General features: G+C 34.8%; 1 protein-coding gene and 1 pseudogene across 6 annotated transcripts in view; one reads left to right on the plus strand and one right to left on the minus strand.

The window, feature by feature from the left end:
• UBE3D (ubiquitin protein ligase E3D) overlaps positions 1-17,763 on the minus strand; it is a 240,704-nt gene that overhangs the window by 16,261 nt on the left and 206,680 nt on the right. The gene's annotated exons all lie outside the window — the stretch shown is intronic.
• On the plus strand, positions 8,364-9,334 carry LOC102963869 (annotated as a pseudogene).

The raw sequence follows: 17,763 nt of genomic DNA on the forward strand, positions 1-17,763 counted from the left end.
AAGAAAAAGCTGAAAGGGAGAGGTCGCTGATAACATTATTTGAATATCTGGAAACAGATATCTGCTAACTTGTATTACCATCTGTTACTTGCAACCAAAGACTTCTGACCAACACAACTAAGTCCTTCTTACTCCAAAGCCCAAGCTCTTAACTATGAAATTTTATATTTTTTATGTTAATAGAGGCACAATATAAAAAGATGTAAACTGTGACATCAATAACAAAGTGTGTGTCAGGGGGAGAAGTAAAAGTGTAGAGTTTTTGTATGTGGTTGAGATTAGGTTTTCATTAGTTTAAAACAGACTATTAAAACTATAAGATGTTTTATGGAAGCCTCATGGTAATCACAAAGAAAATACCTATAGAAGCCACACAAAAGATAAAGGAATCAAATAACATCACTACAAAAATTAACAAAACACAAAGGAAGACAGAAAGAGAGGAAAAGAGAAACAAAAGAACTGTAAGACAGAAAGAAAGTGGCAATTTTAATTCCTTCCCTATCAATATTTACTTTAAACATAAACTGATTAAACTCCCCACGGAAAAGATATAGAATAGCTGAATGGATAAAATATAAGACCCAACTATATGCTAAATAAAAGACTCACTTTAGGGGTACCTGGTTGGCTCAGTCCATTAAGCTTCCTACTCTTGATTTTGGCTCAGGTCATGATCTCATGGTTTGTGGGATCAAGCCCCCCACCAGGCTCTGCACTGAGAGTGTGGTGCCTGCTTGGGATTCTCTTATACTCTCTCTCTCCGCCTACCCCCATCCCACGGAGTATGCATTCTCTCTCTCCCTTTTTTGAGAGAGAGAGAGAGAGAGAGAGAGAGAGAGACTCACTTTAGATTTAAAGACACATTGGCTGAAGATAAAGGGATAGAAAAAGCTCTTCCATACAAATGGTAAACAAAACAGAGCAGACATGGCTATATTTATAGCAGACAAAATATACTTTAAGTCAAAAATGGTCACAAGAGATAAAGAAGGACATTATATAATGACAAAAGGATCAATTTACCAGGAAGATATAATAATTACATACATACCCAACATCAGAGCATTCAAATATATAAAGCAAACAATAATAGAACTGAAGAGAGAAACAGTGATACCGTAATAGTAGGAGACTATAATACCCCACTTTCAGCAGTGTATAAAACATTCAGAAAGGAAATCAGTAGGGAAATAGTCTTGAGCAACACTATACACCTAATGGACCTAATAGACATATACAGACTATTCTACCCAATGGCAGAAGAATACACATTTTTCTCAAGCACACACAGAACACTCTTCAGGATAAATCCCAGATTAGGCTACAAAACAAGACTAAACAAATTCAAGGTTGAAATCATACCACATATCTTTTCTGGCCATGATGGTATGAAGCTAAAGTTGGGAGGTTAATTGGCAAATTCAGAAATATTGGAAATTACACATATCCTGGAAAAAGAGGGATGGATACAAGAAGAAATCAAAGGGAAAATCAGAAAGTATCTTGAAACAAATAAAAATGAAAACCCCACACACAGAAGGTATTCCAACTTTCTACCCAGTTTCAACTAAGCCTCCTCCCCACTGCTTCATTAATAACCAACAAACCTCATTCTTCTGATGCCCCCTTCCACAAGCAACCCTCAGGTCTTGTTCAAGGCAAAGTGCCATGTTTATTGTCATATTTATGTATTTCTTACCCATTCAACATGTATAGAATTGTGCTACCATCTTTGTTGAATGTCTATCCTTTTAAAAAAAAATGTCACTGATGGGAGGGGAAAAAAATGAAAACCCAGCATATCAAAATTTATAGGATACAGCAAAAGCAGTACCAAAAGGAAAGTTTATAGCAATAAATGTTTATACTTAAAAAAGAGAAAAATTTCAAATAAACAACCTAACTTTATACCTCAAGGAGCTAGAAAAAGGAAAACAAACTAATCCCAAAGTTAGCAGGAGGAAGTAAATAATAGAGATTAGAGTAGACATTAAATAGAGACTAGAAAAATAATAGAAAAAAATCAGTAAAATTAAGAGCTGGTATCCTCAAAAGGTGAACAAGATTAACAAACCTTTAGCTAAACTAAAGAAAAAAAAAAGACTCAAATAAATAAAATCAGAAACGAATAAGGAGTCATTATTACTAATGCCAGAGACATACAAAGGATCAAAAAAAAAACTGGTAAGAATAATTACATGCCAACAAAATGGGTGATCTAGAAGAAGGGGATAAATTTCTAGAAACATCTGACTTACCAAGACTGAATCATGAAGAAATAGAAAATCTGAACAGGCAATCACTAGTAAAGAGATGGAATCAATAATCAAATATTTCCAACAAGAAAAGCCCAAGACGACATAGCTACACAGGTAAATCTACCAAACATTTAAAGAATAATTAACACCAACCATTTTCAAACCCTTCCAAAATATTAAAGAATAAGGAATATTCTAAACTCTCTTTACAAGGCCAGCATTATCCAGATACCAAAGCCATACCAGGATGTCGCAGGCAAAGAAAATTACAGTGCAATATCCCTGATGAACATATATGCAAAAATCCCCAATAAAATGCTAGTAAAACAAATTCAACAACATATTAAATGGGCCATTCACAACAACCAAGTGAGATTTATGCTTGGGGTGCAAGGATAGTTCAAATATGCAGAGAAATAAATGTGATATACCACAGTAACAAAATGAAGGATAAAAAGTATATTATTATCTCAAAAGGTACAGAAAGAGCATCCAACTAAATTCAGTATCTATTCATGATCAAAACTCAACAAATTAAGTACAGAGGGAATGTACTTCAACATAATAAAGACCATATATGACCAAGCTCACAGCCAACATTGTACTTACCAGTAAAAATCTGAAAACTATTCATCTAAGATCAGGAACAATATAAGGATGCCCTCTCTTTCCAATTATAGTATTGGAAGTCCTAGCCAGAGAAATTATTTAAGAAAAACAGGTAAAAGTTATCCAAAATGGAAAGGAAAAAGTAAAATTATCTTTGTTTGTAGATGATATGATCTTATATCCAGAAGACCTGAAAGTTTCCAACACACACACACACAAATTCTTAGAACTAAGAGACAAATTCAGTAAAGTTGCAGGTTACAAATCAACATACAAAAATCAGTTGTGTTTCTATATACTAACAACAAACTACCTGAAAAGGAAATTGTAAAGCAATCCCATTTACAATCACATCAAAAAGACTAAAATACTTAGAAATGAACTTAACCAAGATTATGAAAGACTTGTACACTAAAACCAACAAAACACTGATGAAAGAAATTAAAGAAGACACAAATATATGAAAATATATCTGTGTTCATATAAGACTTAATATTGTAAAATTTCCATATTACCCAAGGAAATCTACATTTTCAATGCTATCTGTATCAAAATCCCAAAGATATTTTTTAAGTTTTTATTTAAGTTCCAGTTAGTTAACCTACAGTGTAATATTAGTTTCAGTTGTACAATATAGTGATTCAACACTTACATACAACACCTGGGCTCATCACAAGGGCACTTCTTATTCCCTATCACCTATTTAACCCATCCCCTTACCCATATCCATTCTGGTAACCATCAGTTGGTTCTCTATAGTTAAGAGTCTCTTTCTTGGTTTGCCTTTCTCTCTCTCTCTCTTTGCCTTTGCTCATTTTTTTTCTTAAATGCCACATGAGTGAAATCATATGGTATTTGTCTTTCTCCTGCTGACCAAAGGTGCTTCTCAAGGAAAAAAAAATAGGAAATTTATTCCAAACCACAAAAGTCATATAAAATAGCCAAAGTCATCTGGAGAAAGAGAAATAAAACAAGGGCATCACACAGGCATCAGATATCCTGATTTTAAAATATATTATAAACCTACAGTACTTAAAACAGTATAGTATAAAGGCAGACATATAGACCAGAGGAACAGAATAGAAAATTCAGAAATAAACCCATGCATAAATGGTCTATTGATTTCTGATAAGACTACCAAGAATACACAATGGAGAAAGGATAGTCTCCCTTCCTTGGTGTTGCGAAAACTAGATACACACATGCAAAAGAATGAAATGAGATTCTTAACTTACACCATACATACATAAAGACGAACTCAAAAAGGATTAAAGACAAACATAACACCTGAAACCGTAAAACTTCTAGAAGAACACGCAGGAGAAAAACTTCTTTACATTGGTCTTTGCAATGACATTTTGGTTATGACACCAAATTCACAGGCAACAAAGACAAAAATAGACAAAAAAATCACAGACAACAAAGACAAAAAGTGGCACTACATCAAACTGAAAATCTTCTGCACAGAAAAGGAAACAGCAGAGTGAAAAAATCAATCCACAGAATGGGGAAAAAATTTGCAAATCATATATCTGATAAGGTGTTAATATCAAAACATATAACATATATTGAGTTATATATATATATATATATATATGTATATAATATACATTGAGTTGTAGGCACAACTCAATATCAAAATCACAAATAACCTGCTTTTAAAATGGGTAGTAGGTCTGAACAGACATTTCTCCAAAGAAGGCATACAAATGGCCAACAGATAAGTTAAAAGATGCCCAGCATACTAATCATTAGGTAACGTAAATCAAAACCACAATGAACTATCCCTCATACCTGTTAGGGTCAAAGAGACAGGAGATAATAATTATTGGTAATGATATGGAGAAATTAGAACCCTTGTGTATTATTGGTGGGAATGTAAAATGGTGCAGCTTCTATGGAAAATAGTATGGAGGTTCCTCCAAAATTTAATAATAGAACTATTATATCATCCAGCAATACACTTTTGGGTATAACCCAACAGATTTGAAATCAGGATCTCAAAGAGATATCTGCACTCACGTGTTTATTTCAGCATTATTCACAATACCCAAGATAAGGAAACAACTCAAATATCCATTAATAGATGAGTGGATTAAGAAAAAATGTGCCTAAATACAATGAGATATTATTCAACCTTTAAGAAGAAGGAAATCCTGCCATATGCGACAACATGACTGAAACCAGAGGACACTGTTAAAATTAAATACAAAATGGAGAGGGGACTTGAAAATTCCCTGAGCAGAAAAAACATTTACGCTATATAAATGAAATTTAATTTAGCTTATTCTGCAAAACAAGCTGAAATTTACCATGGGTTGATTCTTACAAATGCCTCTAATAAAAGAAACAAGTCATTTTCCTAAAAATTGTGTAAGATAATCACTTGTAACCCATTCCCTGCCTTCTAGAAACCCTCAATGCAATAACAAATCATTGTAAAGGTTAAACAACTTCTTCATTTTCACTTTATAAACTGTCATGTAATGTCATGCCCCTGAGCTTCACATCAGTCTTTGAATTTAAAGGCTTCCAGTTCAAGAACTGTTCTTATATCTACAATAAACTCTTACTAAGTACCACTTATTGATTCAGTGGTTTTAATATTGCTATTTCTGGATTGTTGACAACATTATGCTAAGTGAAATAAGCCAATCACAGAAGGACAAATACTGCATGATTCCACTTATATGGGATATCTAAAATAGCTAAAATAATAGCAGAGAATAGATTGGTTGCCAGAGGCTGGGAGCTGGGGGATATGAGGAGTGTCGTTTAATGGCATAAAGTTTCAGTTATGCAAGATCAATAAGTTCTAGAAATCTCCCGTAAAACAATGCCAATAGTTAACAATATTATATTGTATACCTAAAAAGGTGTCAAGGTCAATCCCATGTTTTTGTCACACAGACAGACACAAAAAAGTGTTCCTACCACAAAAAAAGGGGGACACAAGGGAATTTTTGGAGGTGATGGATATGCCTATTACCTTGACTGTGTAATGGTTTCATGGGTGTACGTAGTATGTCCAAACTCCAAATTGTAATTATTAAACATGTATGGTTTTTAAATATCAATTATACTTCAATAAAGGTGTTTTTTAAAAAAATTGCTTATGGAGTATTTTCCCCACCGACTTCCATAATAAATCCTGAGGTACATCTATGAATATAAATGCAGTAGAAAAGGGTGACACTGACAGAGCTTAAAGAATGTTTATTCTTCTTAAGCAGTGTCCTATCTTCAGAGATTCTGATTTCATTGCTCTGCAGTGTAGTCCAAGCATCAGGATTTTTAGAAACTCCCAGGTGATTGCAAAGTGAAGCCAGGTTGAAATCATCCGATGCACAATAGTGCTTTTCCAACATAAATAAATATATACATCCCCTGGGGATCTTGTTAAAATGCAGATTCTGATTCAGGAGGTCCAAGGTGGAGCCCAGGAGTATATATTTCTAAAATGCTTCAAGGGATGATGGAGATGCTGGTCTGTGCCTCACTCTTGGACCAACAAGTCTGTCGTATGTAGCAATGTTTAAGGGTGGCATTAATTGAATCAGAAAAACAAAAAGGGCAATTTGGATACAAAAAACATGGCACCTATACAAAACATAAAGAGTGCTTCTTCAGCTTTGGCTACTGTGGGGTCACCTTGCAGGGAAATCCTTGAGTGGGACTCCATCTTCCTTGTTCTGTTTCCATAAACTCATCAGGTAACCAGAATATCATTGATCTATTGTAGTGATCCAAACCAATCATTGTTGAGATGGGGAGAGAACAGTTTCCCTTTATGAGTAGAGACAATCTGGAGTGGGAAGGATGCATTCATCTTTTTTCTGTATTGCCCCAGTCTGTGACAAGCTGTAAACAGGGGAACTCATTCGGCATATTTTCCCTGCAGCCATTTGTCAGGTGTCATAATTCTATGAAAAAAAAGCCCTTGGGAAATTATAATAAATGTATTCCTTACTATTGAATTTCTATTTATGCTGATATTTCTTAAGAGTCTCAGATTTTATCTGTATGGCAACATTATTTTAATAGTAATATCATTAAACTTTATGGAGAATTCTTCTTTGATACACAAACACAAAGTATTTTTGGTAAAATAAAACAAGTACAATATTTCAGGATTTCCATCTCCCATAAATATTTGTACCTAGAAATAACCAGAAAAGACATATTTTTCACAGTTACAACACTCTTAAAGTTTTTTACTTCTATTTGTTCACATCATAGAAATATGAGTGCTGGTTTTCATTTCCATATTAGTAAATAGAAGATGCATAAATGAAAAGACTTAAATGTGACCTCAGGGTTTTTTCTTTTTCCTAGACCATGGTTCCCAAACTTTTTTGTTCCAGGACTCCTTTCATCCTTAAAAATTATTGAGTGTACAAATTGCTTTTGTTTGTGTCCATCCTATTGATATTTACTCATTTAGAAACTAAAACTGAGAAAATTTTTATACGTTTAACTCATTTTAAAATAATAATAATAGTATATGTATTACATTTCACTATAAATAATGTATCTTTAGGAAAAGTAAGTAAATTTTCCAAAATAAAAAATATGTGTAAAAAAGAATATCATTTTTTTTTTTTACATTTTAAAAAATCTCTTTGAGTCTGTCTTCCTCGAAGACAGAGAGATTCCCATATCTGCTTCAGCATTCAATTTATTTTGATATAAAGAAAATATAGCATCTCAAGATCTATAATCTGTAAAGGAAAGGGAATTTTAATGTTCAGATAATTGTGGATATCCTTCTTTGATACTACACCAACACTCAACAAGTGGTCATTTCTGAAAGGTTAATTACAATATGGAATCAGAAGACATATCAATAAACTTTTATTCTGTGTTACATTAAAATCTACTTGTCTAGCTTGCTCTTTCAATGGATCTTTTACCCATGCATGATCTTATGACATTTGGAGCATGTTGATTCACTGCATTATGGAGATCTTCCAAATGTTGACATATTTCATTATACCATATCAAAAAATACATCCATTGGGGCCCCTGGGTGGTGCAGTCGGTTGAGCGTCCGACTTCAGCTCAGGTCACGATCTCGTGGTCCGTGAGTTCAAGCCCTGCGTCAGGCTCTGGGCTGATGGCTCAGAGCCTGGAGCCTGCTTCCGATTCTGTGTCTCCTTCTCTCTCTGCCCCTCCCCCCTTCATGCTCTGTCTCTCTCTGTCTCAAAAATAAATAAACGTCAAAAAAAAATTAAAAAAAAATATATCCATTAATATCATCGCCAATTTGATCAGCAAGGTTTTCACATACTGGAAAGCAATCAAGCATAGTAGCTGATTCAAAATTCAATTTTCTCTTGAAAACTCAAACTTTATCATTAAAAACAAATGCTGTCAGTTGTTTTCCTTGTAGTGACAGAAATAAATCATACACTTTTTAAAAAGATGTCAGCTACTTTCTGCCCATGGACACCACTGAGTAAGCATCATGAAAGTCTCCCTCCCACCGTGGTCATGTCTAAGTCAGAGTCTCCCAAAGAGCCTGAACAGCTGCGGAAGCTTTTCATCGGAGGTTTGAGCTTTGAAACAACCAATGAGAGTCTGAGGAGCCCTTTAGAGCAATGGGGAATGCTTACGGACCGTGTGGTAATGAGAGATCCAAACACCAAGCGCTCCAGAGGCTTTGGGTTTGTCACCTATGTCACTGAGGAAGAGGTGGATGCAGCCATGAATGCAAGGCCACACAAGGTGGATGGAAGAGTCGTAGAACCAAAGAGGGCTGTCTCGAGAGAAGATTCTCAAAGACCTGGTGCCCACTTAACTGTGAAAAAGATTTTTGTCAGTGGCATTAAAGAAGACACTGAAGAACATCATCTAAGAGATTATTTTGAACAGTATGGGAAAATTGAAGTGATTGAAATCATGACAGACCGAGGCAATGGCAAAAAGAGAGGTTTTGCCTTTGTAACATTTGATGACCATGACTCTGCAGACAAGATTGTCATTCAAAAATACCATACTGTGAATGGCCACAACTGTGAAGTAAGGGAAGCTTTATCTAAGCAAGAGATGGCTAGTGCCTCTTCCAGCCAAAGAGGTCAAAGTGGTCCTTGGAACTTCAGTGATGGTCCCGGAGGTGGTTTTGGTGGGAATGACAACTTTGGCCATGAAGGAAACTTCACTGGATGAGGTGGCCTTGGTGGCAGTCAAGGTGGTGATGGGTATAGTGGCAGTGGGGATGGTTATAAAGGATTTGGTAATGATGGAGGCAATTCTGGAGGTGGTGGAAGCTATAATGATTTTGGCAATTACAACAGTCAGTCTTCAAATTTTGGACCCATGAAAAGGAGGAAATTTTGGAGGCAGAAGCTCTGGCCCCTATGGTGGTGGAGGTCAATATTTTGCCAAACCACGAAACCAAGGTGGCTATGGCAGTTCCAGCAGCAGCAGTAGCTATGGCAGTGGCAGAAGATTTTAATTACTGCCAGGAAACAAAGATTAGTAGGAAAGAAGAGCCAGAGAAGTGACAGGGAAGCTACAGGTTACAACAGATCTGTGAACTCAGCCAAGCACAGTGGTGGCAGGGCCTAGCTGCTACAAAGAAGACATGTTTTAGACAATACTCATGTGTATGGGCAAAAAACTCGAGGACTGTATTTGTGACTAATTGTATAACAGGTTATTTTAGTTTTTGTTCTGAGGAAAGTGTAAAGCACTCCAACAAAGGGTTTTAATTTAGATTTTTTTTTTGCACCCATGCTGTTGATTGCTAAATGTAATAGTCTGATCATGACACTGAATAAATGTGTCTTTTTTTAAATGTGCTGTGTAAAGTTAGTCTCCTCTGAAGCCATCTTAGTAAACTACCCCAACAGTGTGAAGTTAGATCCTTCAGGGTGATGCCAGGTTCCATTTGAAATTTATGTGCAACCTGCTTGGGCACAGAAGCCATTGTCTCCATAAACATTGGTGTGGTTGAACTGACAGTTAATGTGTTGTGACCTGGAGGTCACCATTAAAAGGGTCACCCAAGCAAAGTCCTCAAATTTATTTGGTTATTAATATGATTGTTGGCAAATCCTATGCAATATATCTAAATTGAATTATGGTATCAGATAAAATTATAGATGGGATTAAAGCTTGTGTATCATCCATTATCATGTGTAATCAATAGATGATTTAATATGCTCTTGAAAAAAAAAAGATGCCAGCTAAATATTCATGTCTCAATACAAATTGTCAGTCATTCTTTCAAGTGAAAAGGAAACTTTTCCTGGTATTCCAAGAAAAACATGGCTTGTTTACCTACAACTCAAACAAATCTAGAAATACTTTTCTTCAAGATAACCATCCTACTTCACATGCAGTAGAAATGTTTTGTGCACAATTGCCATTTATCTACCTAGATTACTAAAAATAATGTGCTCAATAGCCAAGACTTAATAACTTTAATAATTTTTACTGCTCCATTGAGGACATTACTAAGTAAAACTAGCTTTTGTTTGTCTGCTTTTAGGGGTTTGTTTGTTTAATTTTTTATCTGAGTATAGTTGACACATAATGTTACATTAGTTTCAGCCATACAACTTAGTGATTTGACAAGTTTAGACATCATGGTATGCTCACCACAGTATAGGTACCATGTGTCCCATTACATCACTATTACAATATCATTGACTGTATTCCCTATATGGTGCTTTTTATTCCCATGACTTATTCATTTCATAGAAAGTCTATATCTCCATCTCCCCCTCCCCCCCCCCATTTTGTCCAATCTTCAACTCCCTCCCCTCTGGGAACCATCAGTTTGTTCTCTGTATTTATAGGCCTAATTCTGCTTTCAGTTTATTTATTCTTTTTTTTTTTAATTTTTTTAATGTTTTTATTTATTTTTGAGACAGAGAGAGACAGAGCATGAGCAGGGGAGGGGCAGAGAGAGAGGGAGACAAAGAATCTGAAACAGGCTCCAGGCTGTCAGCACAGAGCCTGATGCGGGGCTCAAACCCATGAATCGCGAGGTCATGACCTGAGCCAAAGTCAGACGCCCAACCGACTGAGCCACCCAGGCGCCCCTATTCATTTTTTTTAGATTCCACTTATGAGTAGAATCATATGGTATTTGTCGTTCTCAGTCTGACTTATTTCACTTAGCATAATACATAGTACTGAAAGTCCTAGCCACAGTAATCAGACAAGAAAAGGAAATAAGAGGCATCCATATTGGTAAAGAAGTTAAACTGTCACTATATGCAGATAATATGATACTATATACAGAAAATCCTAAAGACTCTACCAAAAACTACTAGAAGTAATGATGAATTCAGTAAAATGGCAGGATACAAATTAATACCCAGAAATCAGTAGCATTTCGATACTCTAATAATGAAGTAGCAGAAAGAGAAATTTAAAAAAACCACATCATTTACAATTGTACCAAAAATAATAAAATATCTAGGAATAAACTGAGCCAAAAAGGTGAAAGACCTGTACTACAAAAATGATAAAACACTGATGAAAGAATTTGAAGATGACAGAAACCAACCGGAAAGATATCCCATGCTCATGTATTAGAAGAGTTAATATTGTTAAAACGTCCTTATAACAATATAAGCAACAAACGTTGCTTATAAAGCAACCTACAGATTCAATGCAATCCTATACTATACTATACTAACAGTATTTTTCAGACAATTAGAAAAAATAATCCTAAAATTTGTATGGAACCACAAAAGACCCTGAATAACCAAAGCAATCCTGAAAAGAACAAAGCAGGATATATCACAATCACAGATTTCAAGATATACTACAAAGCTGTGGTAATCAAAACGGTAGGGTATTTGCACAAAAATAGACACATAGATCAATAGGATAGACTAGAGATCCCAGAAATAAACCCATGATTATATAGTCAATTGATCTATGACAAAGAAGGCAAAAATATACAATGGGGAAAAGACAGTTTTTTTAACAAATGGTTTTGGGAAAATGGGACAGCTACATGTAAAAGAGTGAAACTGGACCACTTTCTAACACCATACACAAAAACAGACTCAAAATGGATTAAGGACCTAAACATGAGACCTGAAACCATAAAAATCCTAGAAATTACAGGCAGTCATTTCCTTGACATCAGCCATAGCAACATTTTTCTAGATATGTCTCCTTTAACAAGGGAAACAAAAGCAAAAATAAACTCTTGGGACTACGTCAAACTAAAAACCTTCTTTGCAACAAAAGAAACCATTAATAATAATAAAAAAAGACAACCTACTGAATGTGGTAAGATATTTGCAAATGATATATCCAAAAAAGGGTTACTATCCAAAATAGATAAATAACTTCTAACTCAATACAAAAAAAAACAACAACTCCTATTAGATAATGGGCAGAAGACCTGAACAGACATTTTTCCAAAAAAGGCATCCAGATGGCCAACAGACACATGAAAAAATGCTCAACATCGTTCATCATTAGGGAAATGCAAATCAAAATTACAATGAGGTATCAGGGATTTTTTTATTTGTTTTTACTGAAAGTGTGTGGCAGTGAAGAATACAATGATGACTAGTACACTTTGGAGCCACTCTCCTGATTTGTGCTAAGGCACCAGCAATTGTACCCACCATTGATTTTGTACTGTCATTACTTGACCACAGGAAGTATTTATTTAATTCTTGAAACTAAAACTGTCTTCTGCAATAGTGTTTTGTGGAACACATTTATAAAAAGTTGTGTTAAATGCCTCTTTAGTCCTTTCCTACTTCTAGACCTATGAAAGAGTTATATTATCCTTCAAATTGACATATATTTAGGGGTAGAAAAATTTTACCAATTTTCATTAGGCTTCAGTGTTCTTTCCTATAATTTACTAATCAAGTTTTGACTTCTATCTGTAATACCTAACACAATTACTGAAGCAGAGTATGTGTTTTGAAAATGTATGTTTCTTTATGCTTTATTATTTTTAAAAGAGGGTTTGAGGCTTACAAAACACATACATGACAAATGTATTTTTAAAAATCTGATCAAAGAAAAAAGTGCAGCATGAACAATTATTAAAAGTGGGTTGAAAATTTGATTCAGAGTGAGATAAAATCTCACTCAGTTAGAAAAGCCACATTATGAACTTAAGTTTCATAAGAATTGGGCAGAAGAGGGGCATCTGGGTGGCTCATTTAAGCGTCAGATTCTTAGCTTCAGCTCAGGTCATGATCTCAATATAGGAGATCAAGTCCCATGTGCTGACAGCATGGAGCCTGCTTTGGATTCTCTCTCTCTCTCCCTCTCTCTCTGCCACTCCCCTGATCATGCACATGTGCTCTCTCTCATTCTCAAAGTAAATAAATAAACTTAAAAAAAAAAGAATTGGGCAGGAGAGAATTCAGGGACATAGAAAGTGATCCCCATCACACTGAGAGGTGGGTTGAGATAGTTTAATAAATAACAGATGTAGATTTAATTTTTGGCTAGTAAAATATTACTTCTCTATAATTTTATTATTTCACATATAATTTTAATAAAATCCACTTTCTTAACTTTTTAATTTTTTAATTTTTATTTATTGTTGAGAGAGAGAGAGAGAGAGATAGTGAGCAGGAGAGGAGCAGAGAGAGAGGGAGACACAGAATCTGAAGCAGCTTCCAAGCTCCAAGCTGTCAGCAAAGAGCTCAACGCGGGGCTTGAACTCACAAACCATGAGATCATGACTTGAGCTGAAGTCAGGTGCTTAACCAACTAAGTCACCCAGGTGCCCCTAAAATCTACTTTAAAAAAAAAATCTACTTCTGATTATAGCTGAGAGAATTCAAGTTGTTCAAGAAGTATCCAAAGAATTATCTGTCTCATTTATTGAGCAAATTAAAAATCCCCTCACCATAAAAACTCCAGAATCACAACAGCAGCACATGCCAATCACTCTGAAAGGATTAAAGCCTGTAAAGAGCCTAAATGTATTTATTAATCTATTCATTTATTCAGAAAATATGTATTCAGTATCCTGTATGTGTAAAACCACTGTGTATAAGGTATAAGCACCTAGATAAGACCTTCATATTTCCTTGGAGTCAGGTATCCAGTTGATATAACTCACACAGATAATTTTTTTCTAAGAACATAAATAATAATACTTAAGAAGTAGCTAAAGGCAGTCAACTTTGCACCATTCTGGCATCATCTTTGACCATTGTTTACAGGGCCTGGATCAGAGCTTATATTAAGTGGATGTGCCAATTTAGGTTTGTGTCTACACAGTACAAGGTGAAGTGGAGACTTAAAACATAAATGAATTTGAACTGGATTTGGGGGATAAATGAGTTATATGTGGTGGGAAAGAAGAAGAATATTATATGCTACAGCAAAAACATTATTACTGATGTAATCTTTATTGGAACTTTCAAAACTTTTTCTCCTGATTATTTCATTACATCAAGTAATTATTCTCATGTCTTGGAAATTCAGATTTACTCTATCTAATTACAGTGACTCAATTCAAGCTGCTCTCCACCAAAATATAGATGATAGATGATAGATCGATAGATAGATGGTACAGAGATATTTTTTCCATTCTTTTCCTTTCACTCTAAATTCTATCTGTTCTCCAAAGTACAGTTCAAATCTCATGTTATACATGAAACATTGTCCAACATTCTACATCACCTGGTATTCTTATACCTCTCAATTCTTAAAGTACATGTAATATGTACATGATTAGTGAAAAAAATTATTCATGAGCTTTTGCTCTCAACTATTTTGTCATTCTATGATGTCAGATAAATGCACACTGATAATGTGCCTCAAAATGCCAAATTCTAGCTACTCAGTCCCTGACATAATACTAGATATCAACGTGATAGGGGCCCAATAAATACTTGTAGAATGTAATGGAATTTCACTGATCTGTGAAAAAAAAAACACACACCATTTAGCAATGATGAGACATTTCTGTTAATATCAAGAGTTAGCAGTCACCAAAGTGATCCTTAGAACCTCTGATCATTGAAACTCTTCTCCCAGCAGACTCTATGGGAATCCTTAAAAGGATGGCTTTCTCAAAATATTCTATGTGGACCTTCATAGTTTTTACTTTGTATTTTTATTAAGCAGACCCACTAGGCTTTCTTGTCCCATGAATGTCCTGTGTTTCATTTTGCACAGTGTGGCATAATTGGGCAGATGATTGTGAGTAAAAAATGATTTTATTTCCTGTTATTTGGTTTGGGTAGCTAAGGAGCTCATACAAGAACATTATTATCATCCTTACTTACATAGCTCTTTCCAGTTTATAGTTTCAGAAGTAAATAAATGAAGATATGCCATTATTGTTATAGCATGTTTGGCAAGTTTTGTTTCCATGGATCTTAACATGATTTTGAGTTGCTTCTTTTATAACTAAAAGAATAACAATGTATATAGTGCCAGAAAACCAGTTATTTTATTAAGTCAATGAAGGACCCAGTTCATGTCATGAAAATCAGTACAGCATCTTGCTCACACAGGCAGGTGTCCAGATGGATTTAGTTTGGCCATGGAAAATCTGTTAGGTAGGTGCACATCATCAGAGTGACCAAAATCATCATGCTTTAACTGTGCCAGCCTATTGCTTCTTTCTTTTTCCTTTTCAAAATTTTATTTAAATTCTAATCAGTGTAATATGGTAACAGACAGTATAATATTGTTTCGAGAGTAGAACTCAGTGATTCATCACTTACGCACAATAATCACAAGTGCACTCCTTAATACACATCACCCTTCTAGACCACCCCCACCCACCTTTCTACATCAATCCTCCATTTGTTCTCTGTCTTTAAGAGTCTTCCATGGTTTGTTTCTCTCTCTCTCTCTTTTTCCCTGTCCCATATGTTCATCTGTATTGTTTCTTAAATTCCACATACGAGTGAATCATATGTTATTTGTCTTTCTATGACTGACTTATTTTGCTTAGCATAATATACTGTAGCTCCAACCACATCACTGCAAATGCCAAGATTTCATTCTTTTTGACAGCTGAGTAATATTCCATTATATATATACATTAGTTCTATTCTAATTCTTCCTTAAGTTTTTATCTTAAAGGATAAAAGGGAAGAAATTTCTTTAAAGAACAAATGCATAGGCTTCATTTGGTATCCCATATGTCAATAGTCCCTTAGAACAATATATTTCAGCTAGCTTTTCCAAACAACCATCATTCAAAAGATTAACTTGGGTTAGACATTAGATAAATAATAGACCTGAAGATCCGGGAAGTGACATTTTCTCAAGCTTGAAACAATTTGAACAACAGGAATTGAATACCCCCTTTATAATAACCTTGAGAGTAACTGATCTAATTAAATCCTTCATATGAGGCGCCTGCGTGGCTCAGTCAGTTAAGCATCCAGCTCTTGATTTCAACTCAAGTCATGATCTCATGGTTCATAGCTTCAAGCCCTATGTAGGGCTCTGCACTGACAGCACTGGAGTCTGCTTGGGATTCTCTCTCCTTTTCTCTCTGCTCCTCCTTCATTTGTTCATGTATGTGTGTGCTCTCTCTCTCTCTTAAAAATAAACATTTTTTTAAAAATCCTTCATATTAAGCATCCTTATTGCATTTTTATGGTTAACACCTAAATTGTAATGGTTTCTTCATCATCATTGACATAGGATCAAACTGAAACCTAGGAGAAGTGCTGAATTAAAAAAAAAATCTCCAACTCCATCAATTAACTGACCAAGGAGGATTTACAATAAAGAACCCTTAAGAATGTTCTTGCTTGTCCTGAGTAGCATTTTGAAAACTGGAAGGAATTACATATCCCCAAGATCCACCCAGAATACTTCAGGAATTACATTTTTTTTTATCACAAATGGGCCTCCAAAAAACACTGATGACAGAAGACTTGTAACATGGTATTTTGTGATTTGTATTGAACAATCTATTTAAACAGAGATTTAAATTTAGATATAATTAGAATTACTGGAATTCTACAACAATTTTAGAAATGCTACTACCACTTATGATATGATGTGTTCCAGACACTGAGCATATCCCCATAACTGCAAATCAGTGAAGTTAAATAATTTGCAGCAGTCATACAGACAACAGAGCAGTAATGTGAGAGTTATCAAGTTTCCTAGCACTAAGTTCTAAGGATATGTCATTGTGTCCATGGTTAGAGATGGGGCATTGAACACAATTTCTTCCATGCACAGCTTTATAAAAGACGTACAAATATTCTTTGTGTGACCATTACTAAGATCAGTACTCAAAAAATGTTGAGAATATAATGTTAAATTACTATCCTATGAAGGAATTTCTATGGTACATAATTTTTTAGTGATCTAGTATAATACAAGTATAAATCTTGGAGTATATAGAAGTATTTGCTTGAAATGTCTCTTAGATGGACCATTCACACTGACTTTGAAATATTAACTGTTATAAGAATTTCCATCCTGCCATAAGCACCTAGAAATCCAGATAAAATATGGGAAATGACTATTTTCATCCAATGGACATCAAGCAGTGTAGAACTATGATCCAGACAAATGAAGGGGGCCCTATAATCACGCCAGCTTACTGGCTGAAGGGTTTTCAGGGTGTAGTATAAAGAGAAGAACCCAAATACAGCCTACTAGTCATACTAATGGTACCAGAAGTCCTAGCCAGTGCTGCGAGTTGAAAAAAAAATAATAAAAAAGAAAAAGGCACATGTAGATTGGAAAGGAAGAAATTCAGTTGTCTTTATTCACAGATGACATGTTTATCCATGTAGAAAATCCTAAGGAATCTACCTAAAAGTTACTAAAGCTAACCAGTAAGTTCAGCAAGTTCACAGGTTACAAAGTCAATATATTTTTTAAAAAATCATATTTCTATAACTTACAATGAATGGTTGATAGTATAATTTTAAAGACAATTAAATAGCATAAAAAT

Source organism: Panthera tigris, chromosome B2, assembly GCF_018350195.1.
Source record: "Panthera tigris isolate Pti1 chromosome B2, P.tigris_Pti1_mat1.1, whole genome shotgun sequence".
Lineage (NCBI taxonomy): Eukaryota > Metazoa > Chordata > Mammalia > Carnivora > Felidae > Panthera > Panthera tigris.